Source organism: Procambarus clarkii, chromosome 18, assembly GCF_040958095.1.
Source record: "Procambarus clarkii isolate CNS0578487 chromosome 18, FALCON_Pclarkii_2.0, whole genome shotgun sequence".
Taxonomy (NCBI): Eukaryota; Metazoa; Arthropoda; class Malacostraca; order Decapoda; family Cambaridae; genus Procambarus; species Procambarus clarkii.
Genome location: NC_091167.1, coordinates 696,293 through 709,288, shown reverse-complemented (window position 1 = coordinate 709,288; position 12,996 = coordinate 696,293).

The following is a 12,996-nucleotide window of genomic DNA, read 5'->3' as shown; positions in this document are numbered from 1 at the left end:
CTACCATCTTTATCATTATTTCCTCGTTATCTACCATAAATCATCATCATTTCCTCGTTATCTACCATAAATCATCATCATTTCCTCGTTATCTACCATAAATCATCATCATTTCCTCGTTATCTACCATAAATCATCATCATTTCCTCGTTATCTACCATAAATCATCATTTCCTCGTTATCTACTATAAATCATCATTATTTCCTCGTTATCTACCATAAATCACCATCGTTTCCTTGTTATCTACCATAAATCACCATCGTTTCCTTGTTATCTACCATAAATCACCATCGTTTCCTTGTTATCTACCATAAATCACCATCGTTTCCTTGTTATCTACCATAAATCATCATCATTTCCTCTTTATCTACCATAAATCACCATGTCCTTGTTATCTTCTATAAATCATCATCATTTCCTTGTTATCTACCATAATCATCTTCCACAGTACCTATAGTGCACTCTTGGACTAAAATATAATATTCAAATTTTGTACTATCAGATCTCGAAAGGGAAAACGTGAAAAAACAAAAAACTCACTGGACTTGTCCTAGGACTAAATATGTACTCATAGGTCTAAATATGTACTCCTAGGTCTAAATATGTACTCCTTTTCTTTCTCTGAAATTGTACACAAATGAACGGTACAGAATTGTGAACTTTTTAGAGCATAAATCTTCAGATTTTTTAACTACCATCCATAGTGGTTAGAGGTACTACCATCCATAGTGGTTAGAGGTACTACCATCCACAGTGGTTAGAGGTACTACCATCCACAGTGGTTAGAGGTACTATCATCCACAGTGGTTAGAGGTACTACCATCCACAGTGGTTAGAGGTACTACCATCCACAGTGGTTAGAGGTACTACCATCCACAGTGGTTAGAGGTACTACCATCCACAGTGGTTAGAGGTACTACCATCCACAGTGGTTAGAGGTACTACCATCCACAGTGGTTAAAGGTACTACCATCCACAGTGGTTAGAGGTACTACCATCCACAGTGGTTAAAGGTACTTCCATCCACAGTGGTTAAAGGTACTACCATCCACAGTGGTTAAAGGTACTTCCATCCACAGTGGTTAAAGGTACTACCATCCACAGTGGTTAAAGGTACTACCATCCACAGTGGTTAAAGGTACTACCATCCACAGTGGTTAAAGGTACTACCATCCACAGTGGTTAAAGGTACTTCCATCCACAGTGGCTAAAGGTACTACCATCCACAGTGGCTAAAGGTACTACCATCCACAGTGGCTAAAGGTACTACCATCCACAGTGGCTAAAGGTACTACCATCCACAGTGGTTAAAGGTACTACCATCCACAGTGGTTAAAGGTACTACCATCCACAGTGGTTAAAGGTACTTCCATCCACAGTGGTTAAAGGTACTACCATCCACAGTGGTTAAAGGTACTTCCATCCACAGTGGTTAAAGGTACTACCATCCACAGTGGTTAAAGGTACTACCATCCACAGTGGTTAAAGGTACTTCCATCCACAGTGGTTAAAGGTACTACCATCCACAGTGGTTAAAGGTACTACCATCCACAGTGGTTAAAGGTACTACCATCCACAGCGGCTATAGATACAACCATTATTGGATGATAAATTGCGTTATTCAAAGTATCATTTTACCGTAAGTAATGAAATATTGGAATAGGAAGAGGCTGAGAAGGCAAAAAGAAGAGACGAAAAGGGGAAAACGCGGGTAAAGATGTGAGAGGGAAGGAAGGGGAAGGAAGAGACCGAGGGAGCAAGAGGGAGGGAATGTGATGGAGCGACATAGACGACAGGTGATGGTTCGATAGGCAGGGAGGTGTGGTTGTGGGGAGGGGAGATAAGGGCTCGAGAAGGTAGGGGAGAAAGAAAGGAAGGGATAGGAGGGGAGGGGAGGAAATAGGAAGGGAGGGGAGGGTGAGTAGGGGAAGAGAGGACTAACTAGAGACTTAACATAACCAAAAAATGTCACGTACAAAAGTTTCCCATTCTCAGTCAAAAGAAAACGCGTGACGGGACAATACGGTGCGTGGGGGAGGTCGATAGATTGCATTATTGATCAATATCTTCACCGTGGCCGTAACAACGGCGGTCACTACCGGCTTATTAACCTCTAACCCCTCGAGTCAGGTTTACAACCTCGCTCCGACTGGCCAAAATGAAGAGGTAAACCAGGTGAGACCCGGTTCAGCGACGAAAAATCTTGAAAGAGTTTACCCTTAAACTTTAACAGAGATCGGTGTTTCAATATTTAGAGTGGTACCGACCAGGAAGCTCCATTAAATGTAAACACACAGACATCCATGTCGCCCCTAAATCAACACACCAACACATATCCATGGCAGCTGGATTCGATTTAATCCAATAGTTTACGCTTTATTTTATTACGAGTGCCCGAGTACAGTTCTATCCATTACCACAGTTTATAGGAGAGTCCAGCTGGAGATGATGTTATAGGAAAAGGACTACCAGCACCCAGGGTATCTTAATTGTCTGTCTGTTCAGCCCCTTTGTCACTTCAAGGTTGGAGGACCAGATACTTGGCGACAGACGGCTTTGAATCTTCATTATACTTTGCAAGATGACCTTTGGGGGTTAGGGGAGTGTCATAGGTGGGTAGGACTCTACTCCTTTGTCCCCGTTTGGGTCTTGACCCGGGCACTACCGGGTACACACACACGTTGGCAAATGATTAAATAGGTAAAATCGTTGATATTTAAGTGTCACCGAGATCCTCGATACGCACTTCATAAAAATAAATAGATATCTCAACTAATTCAGAGAGAGAGTTTAATGTTCTAATTGTCAACAAGAACTTGGCGTTGTAAACTGAGTTTATCAACATTGACCAGGAGCATCACCAGGTCCTGTGTAATGTTCCTTTGACCTGTAAACCTCTTAAAAGACAGAGCCCAGCATCAGAAGTCTCTCCCAGCTAGGTCCTTTGATAGCGATAAATGGCAGTGGTGTTTGGTAGTGTTGCAATGTGCTTAGAGTTGCAAACGATGAGAATTAGGATTGCAGAAGGTTGCAATGGGGTTATTATTGCAAGGGGTGAGAACGAGGGTAGTATTCCAAGGGCTGGGATGAGGTTTAGTGTTGACTTGATAGCAACTTAAGAGTGTGCGAGATGAGTGTGCAAATAGTTCCAACTTTGCAACAAATATATCTTCAAGACAGAAGTGGAAACGCTTCTGCAGGTGTGGGGGCTCACACAGATGTGTGGGGGATCACAGATGTGTATGGGGCTCACAGAGATGTGTGGGGGGGGGGCTCACAGAGATGTGTGGGAGGCTCACAGAGATGTGTAGGGGGCTCACAGGGATATGTAGGGGCTCACAGAGATATGTAGGGGGCTCACAGAGATATGTAGGGGCTCACAGAGATGTGTGGGGGGGCTCACAGAGATGTGTAGGGGGCTCACAGATATGTAGGGGCTCACAGAGATGTGTGGGCGCTCACAAAGATGTATAGGGGGCTCAGAGATGTGTGGGGCAGCCTACTACACACACGTTATCACAGCACAATTCTTGAGACCCATCACAGAACGACTTTCTTGAAAACTAGTTTGAAAATTTTTATTTTTGGAATTAACATGACAAAAAGATCTCACATTCAAGATCCGAGTCATGATTTGTAAACATTATAATATTATAACTTATTATTATTATTATCATTATTATTTAAAATAATAATTGCTACTATTTTATTACTGCCGGTTTCGATATATCTTTATTTCTTGAAATTTTCAGAGTTCATATTATCTCAAAAATCCACACACAAAGTTGTGTTGGACGAATGACAGGTTCAGATAGGCTATATGTTTATCCGATTATATACGAAAAATATGCAAACGAAAAATATGCAATACTCCACACAAATACTTGTAAAAAATTTATCAGACTTATTATTGGATAATAGAAAACGGAAGCGGCGACCGTGTATTTGTCGATGGATGTGGTAATGACATTAGCATCATGCCCCACCACTCGTGATCCAGCCGCCTGTTGTGTCACACTGATTTATAACACTGGCAGCAACACCAATTTACAACTTGTGACTACGAAGACCAGTATGACTTATCGCCAGTGGTTCCAACCTGACTATATTAATGCCAATGTTGGATATACAACAGAGGTGAGATGCCGGTGAACTAAAGGAATTATTGTTTGCGCCAAACAGCCGCCAACAAACATGAAGTTGAGGAGTGGTAAAACTTTTGGCGAGGAGTTAGCAGTTGTCAGTGAAACGGAAGATAATTTCGGATTATCTCTGGAATCGTATTCTGGGGATGTAAGTGACCATCCCAGTTATAAAACAACTTTCAGGCAAAAACTCGTTGCCGGATTAAGTACATCAATTAGTTTTGTATTTCGGGTGATTTGGTGGATGTTAATTGTGTGTCTTGGACTATTCATAATCTATCTGTTTGTTGAGGGTGGCCGCTGGCACCAGGAACCCGACAAGGACCAATGGCAGCCTCTCGTCTGCCTGCAAGACTGCACAGAGCGCAATATTGCCATGGAAAAGTTATCTCTGGACCAGACATTTGGAAAGGTGCCATTATTTGGCTCATTTATTAAGAATATATTAGGAATCCAGACCGTGGACGTCCCCCCGTGTGTGGGAAAGGTGTTTGGCGTCTGGGTGAATGGTGTGTGTGGCAGGGGGGGTGGGGGGTGAGTCCTAGGGGTGAGTAAGGGGGTGTGACTCACCGTGGTGGGTGAGTGTGACTCACCGTGGCGGATGAGTGTGACTCGCCGTGGCGGATGAGTGTGACTCACCGTGGCGGATGAGTGTGACTCACCGTGGCGGATGAGTGTGACTCGCCGTGGCGGATAAGTGTGACTCGCCGTGGCGGATGAGTGTGACTCACCGTGGCGGATGAGTGTGACTCGCCGTGGCGGATGAGTGTGACTCGCCGTGGCGGATGAGTGTGACTCGCCGTGGCGGATGAGTGTGACTCGCCGTGGCGGATGAGTGTGACTCACCGTGGCGGATGAGTGTGACTCACCGTGGCGGATGAGTGTGACTCACCGTCGCGGGTGGGTGTGACTCACCGTGGCGGATGAGTGTGACTCACCGTGGCGGATGAGTGTGACTCACCGTCGCGGGTGGGTGTGACTCACCGTAATGTGTGTGTGTGTGTGTGTGTGTGTGTGTGTGTGTGTGTATTCTCCTAGTTGTATTCACCTAGTTGTGCTTGCGGGGGTTCAGCAGGGGTGATGTAGTGTCGTAGTGATCATGCCGTAGTTCCTGCTCACAGAGTTTGCACCTGGAGTGCTCAGGATTGGGAGATCCGTCACCTGCAGCCACCTGCCACAGGTAACGGTAATCCAATCTGATCCTTGCAACCACTGTGTCGCATAGTCTGGTCCACGTTTTGTGCTGCCCATAGATGTAGGTTTCAGATCTGAACAAATCATAGATTTTTATACTAGTACTTTCACGTCGTTAGGAGTCAGTAAGTTCTTTCCTATCAGACCTGAATGTTTGGACCAATACAGTTCACAGCAGAGATGGGGATACCTAGATCTAATTCAACTTCATCTTTGTTGCACGCTAATTTGGCTGTAATGTCTGTCTCATTGCATTAATTACCATTGGTAATTATAATTAACTATGGTGATAAACTCTTGGGAATCCACATGCCTGATTTAGTTATCTAGGCGGTAAGATAGACGTTTCCTACTGATGTACTTATATCTTCCCATTATCACTGTCCAATAGCAACATTTTGAGGTTTAGCGAGTGTCAGATGAACGTGATGTTTTAGTTGTGTCAAAATGGTTTTAGATGTGTCAAAGTGCGCTTAGCGAGTTTCAAATGACTGGGGTTTTTGAACCAGTGTCAAGATTGTGGAGCTTAGTGAGTTTCATATGACAGCATAGTACTGAGCGAGTGTCATATGACAGTGGAGTACTGAGCGAGTGTCATATGATAGTGGAGTACTGAGCGAGTGTCATATGATAGTGGAGTACTGAGCGAGTGTCATATGACAATGGAGTACTGAGCGAGTGTCATATGACAGTGGAGTACTGAGCGAGTGTCATATGACAGCAGAGTACTGAGCGAGTATCATATGACAGTGGAGTACTGAGCGAGTGTCATATGATAGTGGAGTACTGAGCGAGTGTCATATTATAGTGGAGTACTGAGCGAGTGTCATATGACAATGGAGTACTGAGCGAGTGTCATATGATAGTGGAGTACTGAGCGAGTGTCATATGACAATGGAGTACTGAGCGAGTGTCATATGACAGTGGAGTACTGAGCAAGTGTCATATGACAATGGAGTACTGAGCGAGTGTCATATGACAGTGGAGTACTGAGCGAGTGTCATATGACAGTGGAGTACTGAGCGAGTGTCATATGACAGTGGAGTACTAAGCGAGTGTCATATGACAGTGGAGAACTGAGCGAGTGTCATATGACAATGGAGTACTGAGCGAGTGTCATATGACAGTGGAGTACTGAGCGAGTGTCATATGACAGTGGAGAACTGAGCGAGTGTCATATGACAGTGGAGAACTGAGCGAGTGTCATATGACAATGGAGTACTGAGCGAGTGTCATATGGCAGCGGAGTACTGAGAGAGTGTCATATGACAGTGGAGTACTGAGAGAGTGTCACATGACAGCGGAGTACTGAGAGAGTGTCATATGACAGCGAAGTACTAAGAGAGTGTCATATGACAGCGAAGTACTGAGAGAGTGTCATATGACAGCGGAGTACTGAGTGTCATATGACAGCGGAGTACTGAGAGAGTGTCACATGACAGCGGAGTACTGAGAGAATGTCATATGACAGCGAAGTACTGAGAGAGTGTCATATGACAGCGGAGTACTGAGTGTCATATGACAGCGGAGAACTGAGAGAGTGTCACATGACAGCGGAGTACTGAGAGAGTGTCACATGACAGCGGAGTACTGAGAGAGTGTCACATGACAGCGGAGTACTGAGCGAGTGTCATATGACAGTGGAGTACTGAGAGAGTGTCACATGACAGCGGAGTACTGAGAGAGTGTCATATGACAGCGAAGTACTGAGAGAGTGTCACATGACAGCGGAGTACTGAGAGAGTGTCATATGACAGCGAAGTACTGAGAGAGTGTCATATGACAGCGGAGTACTGAGTGTCACATGACAGCGCAGTACTGATAGAGTGTCATATGACAGCGAAGTACTGAGTGTCACATATGTGACGGTAACGCGTTGGTGTTCGGCTGTTTAAGGCTAGGGGTATGGCCTCGTCACATAGTTATAAAAAAAAATAGAAAAACTGGAACTTCGTCTGTGGTAAGGTAAGGAGAAGACACACAAAACACAAGTAAACTTTAACAATGAAATTTTAATTACGTTAAAGAAATAAAACATGAATAAAATGCACAAACAAATTCTTATAATAAAATCAATCAATCAAAATAATAAGAATACTTAAATGACACAATGAAAAGTTACGTTAAGATAAAATAACAAGAAGTGCAACACAAAATAATGGGAGGTGCTGGAATATTGGCTTTAACCTATCACCTCTCTCAGTACACGCTAACGTCTAGCTGGGAGGAGTGATAACCACGAAAGCACTGAACATTCTGAGGTCTGAGGTCGTGGCGACCCCAGACATCAAGTAGTATGGGGGGGCGAGTGCAGGTGCAGCCAGACCGGCGACCAATCAGCGGGGCCGGTAGCGATCAACGAGTAGTTTGGCAGTTTGAGTCTGAACAGGTGTCTCTGGCTGCAACGTTTTGCGCTCTGGCAAGCCTTGCTGGTGTTGTTGTCGTTGTTGGACCTTTCTTCCATAGTAGTTTTATATAACCACAACGACGTAATTGTGGAGGGAAGAGCAGGCTCAATCTCTTGAAGGAGATTATCGTCACACATAACAGCGGAGTACTGAGAGAGTGTCATATGACAGCGGAGTACTGAGAGAGTGTCATATGACTGCGGAGTACTGAGAGAGTGTCATATGACAGCGGAGTACTGAGTGTCACATGACAGCGCAGTACTGAGAGAGTGTCATATGACAGCGAAGTACTGAGAGACTGTCATATGACAGCGGAGTACTGAGTGTCACATGACAGCGCAGTACTGAGAGAGTGTCATATGACAGCGAAGTACTCAGTGTCACATAACAGCGGAGTACTGAGAGAGTGTCACATGACAGCGGAGTACTGAGAGAGTGTCACATGACAGCGGAGTACTGAGAGAGTGTCATATGACAGCGGAGTACTGAGAGAGTGTCACATGACAGCGGAGTACTGAGAGAGTGTCACATGACAGTGGAGTACTGAGAGTGTGTCATATGACAGCGGAGTACTGAGAGAGTGTCACATGACAGCGGAGTACTGAAAGAGTGTCACATGACAGCGGAGTACTGAGAGAGTGTCATATGACAGCGGAGTACTGAGAGAGTGTCATATGACAGCGGAGTACTGAGAGAGTGTCATATGACAGCGGAGTACTGAGAGAGTGTCACATGACACTGGAGTACTGAGAGAGTGTCACATAACAGCGGAGTTCTGAGAGAGTGTCATATGACAGCGGAGTACTGAGAGAGTGTCATATGACAGCGGAGTACTGAGAGAGTGTCACATGACAGCGGAGTACTGAGAGAGTGTCATATGACAGCGGAGTACTGAGAGAGTGTCACATAACAGCGGAGTACTGAGAGAGTGTCATATGACAGTGGAGTACTGAGAGAGTGTCACATGACAGCGGAGTACTGAGAGTGTCACATGACAGCGGAGTACTGAGTGAGTGTCACATGACAGCGGAGTACTGAGAGAGTGTCATATGACAGCGGAGTACTGAGAGAGTGTCATATGACAGCGGAGTACTGAGTGTCACATAACAGTGGAGTACTGAGAGAGTGTCATATGACAGCGGAGTACTGAGAGAGTGTCATATGACAGCGGAGTTCTGAGAGAGTGTCACATGACAGTGGAGTACTGAGAGAGTGTCACATGACAGCGGAGTTCTGAGAGAGTGTCACATGACAGCGGAGTACTGAGAGAGTGTGACATGACAGCGGAGTACTGAGAGAGTGTCACATGACAGCGGAGTACTGAGAGAGTGTCACATTACAGCGGAGTACTGAGAGAGTGACATATGACAGCGGAGTACTGAGAGAGTGACATATGACAGCGGAGTACTGAGAGAGTGTCACATGACAGCGGAGTTCTGAGAGAGTGTCACATGACAGCGGAGTACTGAGAGAGTGTCACATGACAGCGGAGTTCTGAGAGAGTGTCACATGACAGCGGAGTACTGAGAGAGTGTCACATGACAGCGGAGTACTGTGAGAGTGTCACATGACAGCGGAGTACTGAGAGAGTGTCACATGACAGCGGAGTACTGAGAGAGTGTCACATGACAGCGGAGTACTGAGAGAGTGTCACATGATAGCGGAGTACTGAGAGAGTGACATATGACAGCGGAGTACTGAGAGAGTGTCACATGACAGCGGAGTACTGAGAGAGTGTCATATGACAGCGGAGTACTGAGAGAGTGTCACATAACAACGGAGTACTGAGAGAGTGTCATATCACAGCGGAGTACTGAGAGAGTGTCACATGACAGCGGAGTACTGAGAGTGTCACATGACAGCGGAGTACTGAGAGAGTGTCACATGACAGCGGAGTACTGAGTGTCATATGACAGCGGAGTACTGAGAGAGTGTCACATGACAGCGGAGTACTGAGAGAGTGTCACATGACAGCGGAGTACTGAGAGAGTGTCACATGACAGCGGAGTACTCAGAGTGTCATATGACAGTGGAGTACTGAGAGAGTGTCACATGACAGCGGAGTACTGAGAGAGTGTCATATGACAGCGAAGTACTGAGAGAGTGTCATATGACAGCGGAGTACTGAGTGTCACATGACAGCGCAGTACTGAGAGAGTGTCATATGACAGCGAAGTACTCAGTGTCACATAACAGCGGAGTACTGAGAGAGTGTCATATGACAGCGGAGTACTGAGAGAGTGTCATATGACAGCGGAGTACTGAGAGAGTGTCATATGACAGCGGAGTACTGAGTGTCACATAACAGCGGAGTACTGAGAGAGTGTCACATAACAGCGGAGTTCTGAGAGAGTGTCATATGACAGCGGAGTACTGAGAGAGTGTCACATGACAGCGGAGTACTGAGAGAGTGTCACATGACAGCGGAGTACTGAGAGTGTGTCATTTGACAGCGGAGTACTGAGAGAGTGTCACATGACAGCGGAGTACTGAGAGAGTGTCACATGACAGCGGAGTACTGAGAGAGTGTCATATGACAGCGGAGTACTGAGAGAGTGTCATATGACAGCGGAGTACTGAGAGAGTGTCATATGACAGCGGAGTACTGAGAGAGTGTCACATGACAGCGGAGTACTGAGAGAGTGTCACATAACAGCGGAGTTCTGAGAGAGTGTCATATGACAGCGGAGTACTGAGAGAGTGTCATATGACAGCGGAGTACTGAGAGTGTCACATGACAGCGGAGTACTGAGAGAGTGTCATATGACAGCGGAGTACTGAGAGAGTGTCACATAAAAGCGGAGTACTGAGAGAGTGTCATATGACAGCGGAGTACTGAGAGAGTGTCACATGACAGCGGAGTACTGAGAGTGTCACATGACAGCGGAGTACTGAGTGAGTGTCACATGACAGCGGAGTACTGAGAGAGTGTCATATGACAGCGGAGTACTGAGAGAGTGTCATATGACAGCGGAGTACTGAGTGTCACATAACAGTGGAGTACTGAGAGAGTGTCATATGACAGCGGAGTACTGAGAGAGTGTCATATGACAGCGGAGTGCTGAGTGTCACATAACAGTGGAGTACTGAGAGAGTGTCACATGACAGTGGAGTACTGAGAGAGTGACATATGACAGCGGAGTACTGAGAGAGTGTCACATGACAGCGGAGTTCTGAGAGAGTGTCACATGACAGCGGAGTACTGAGAGAGTGTCACATGACAGCGGAGTTCTGAGAGAGTGTCACATGACAGCGGAGTACTGAGAGAGTGTCACATGACAGCGGAGTACTGAGAGAGTGTCACATGACAGCGGAGTACTGAGAGAGTGTCACATGACAGCGGAGTACTGAGAGAGTGACATATGACAGCGGAGTACTGAGAGAGTGACATATGACAGCGGAGTACTGAGAGAGTGTCACATGACAGCGGAGCTCTGAGAGAGTGTCACATGACAGCGGAGTACTGAGAGAGTGTCACATGACAGCGGAGTTCTGAGAGAGTGTCACATGACAGCGGAGTACTGAGAGAGTGTCACATGACAGCGGAGTACTGAGAGAGTGTCACATGACAGCGGAGTACTGAGAGAGTGTCACATGACAGCGGAGTACTGAGAGAGTGACATATGACAGCGGAGTACTGAGAGAGTGTCACATGACAGCGGAGTTCTGAGAGAGTGTCACATGACAGCGGAGTACTGATAGAGTGACATATGACAGCGGAGTACTGAGAGAGTGTCACATGACAGCGGAGTACTGAGAGAGTGTCACATGACAGCGGAGTACTGAGAGAGTGTCACATGACAGCGGAGTACTGAGAGAGTGTCACATGACAGCGGAGTACTGAGAGAGTGACATATGACAGCGGAGTACTGAGAGAGTGACATATGACAGTGGTCCAACCTGTAACAGGCACCGCCGCATCAAAGGCCTGGCTGTTATTTTCCACCAACCTTTCCCTCACACTCACTAATTGCTTCCCACCTCAAGTGGCACTCAGTGGCACTCGGGCAGGTGTCAGGCACTGTGACTCTCGGGATTGGTGGTGTGTGGTGGTGGTAGTGGTGGTGGTGGTGGGGGAGTGTGGTGGTGGTGGTGGTGGTGGGGGAGTGTGGTAGTGGTGGTGGTGGTGGGGGAGTGTGGTGGTGGTGATGGTGGGGGAGTGTGGTAGTGGTGGTGGTGGGGGAGTGTGGTAGTGGTGGTGGTGGGGGAGTGTGGTAGTGGTGGTGGTGGGGGAGTGTGGTGGTGGTGGGGGAGTGTGGTAGTGGTGGTGGTGGGGGAGTGTGGTAGTGGTGGTGGTGGGGGAGTGTGGTAGTGGTGGTGGTGGGGGAGTGTGGTAGTGGTGGTGGTGGGGGAGTGTGGTGGTGGTGGGGGAGTGTGGTGGTGGTGGTGGTAGTGGGGGAGTGTGGTAGTGGTGGTGGTGGGGGAGTGTGGTGGTGGTGGTGGTGGTGGGGGAGTGTGGTGGTGGTGGTGGTGGGGGAGTGTGGTAGTGGTGGTGGTGGGGGAGTGTGGTAGTGGTGGTGGTGGGGGAGTGTGGTGGTGGTGGGGGAGTGTGGTGGTGGTGGTGGGGGGCGGGAGTGTGGTAGTGGTGGTGGTGGGGGAGTGTGGTGGTGGTGGTGGGGGGGGGAGTGTGGTAGTGGTGGTGGTGGGGGAGTGTGGTAGTGGTGGTGGTGGGGGAGTGTGGTAGTGGTGGTGGTGGGGGAGTGTGGTAGAGGTGGTGGTGGGAAAGCGTGGTAGAGGTGGTGGTTGGGAAGTGTGGTAGAGGTGGTGGTGGGGGAGTGTGGTAGTGGTGGTGGTGGTGGGGGAGTGTGGTAGTGGTGGTGGTGGTGGGGGAGTGTGGTAGTGGTGGTGGTGGTGGGGGGGTGTGGTAGTGGTGGTGGTGGTGGGGGAGTGTGGTAGTGGTGGTGGTGGGGGAGTGTGGTAGTGGTGGTGGTGGGGGAGTGTGGTAGAGGTGGTGGTGGGAAAGTGTGGTAGAGGTGGTGGTTGGGAAGTGTGGTAGAGGTGGTGGTTGGGAAGTGTGGTAGAGGTGGTGGTGGGGGAGTGTGGTAGTGGTGGTGGTGGTGGGGGAGTGTGGTAGTGGTGGTGGTGGTGAGGGAGTGTGGTAGTGGTGGTGGTGGTGGGGGAGTGTGGTAGTGGTGGGGGTGGTGGGGGAGTGTGGTAGTGGTGGTGGTGGGGGAGTGTGGTAGTGGTGGTGGTGGGGGAGTGTGGTAGTGGTGGTGGTGGGGGAGTGTGGTAGTGGTGGTGGTGGGGG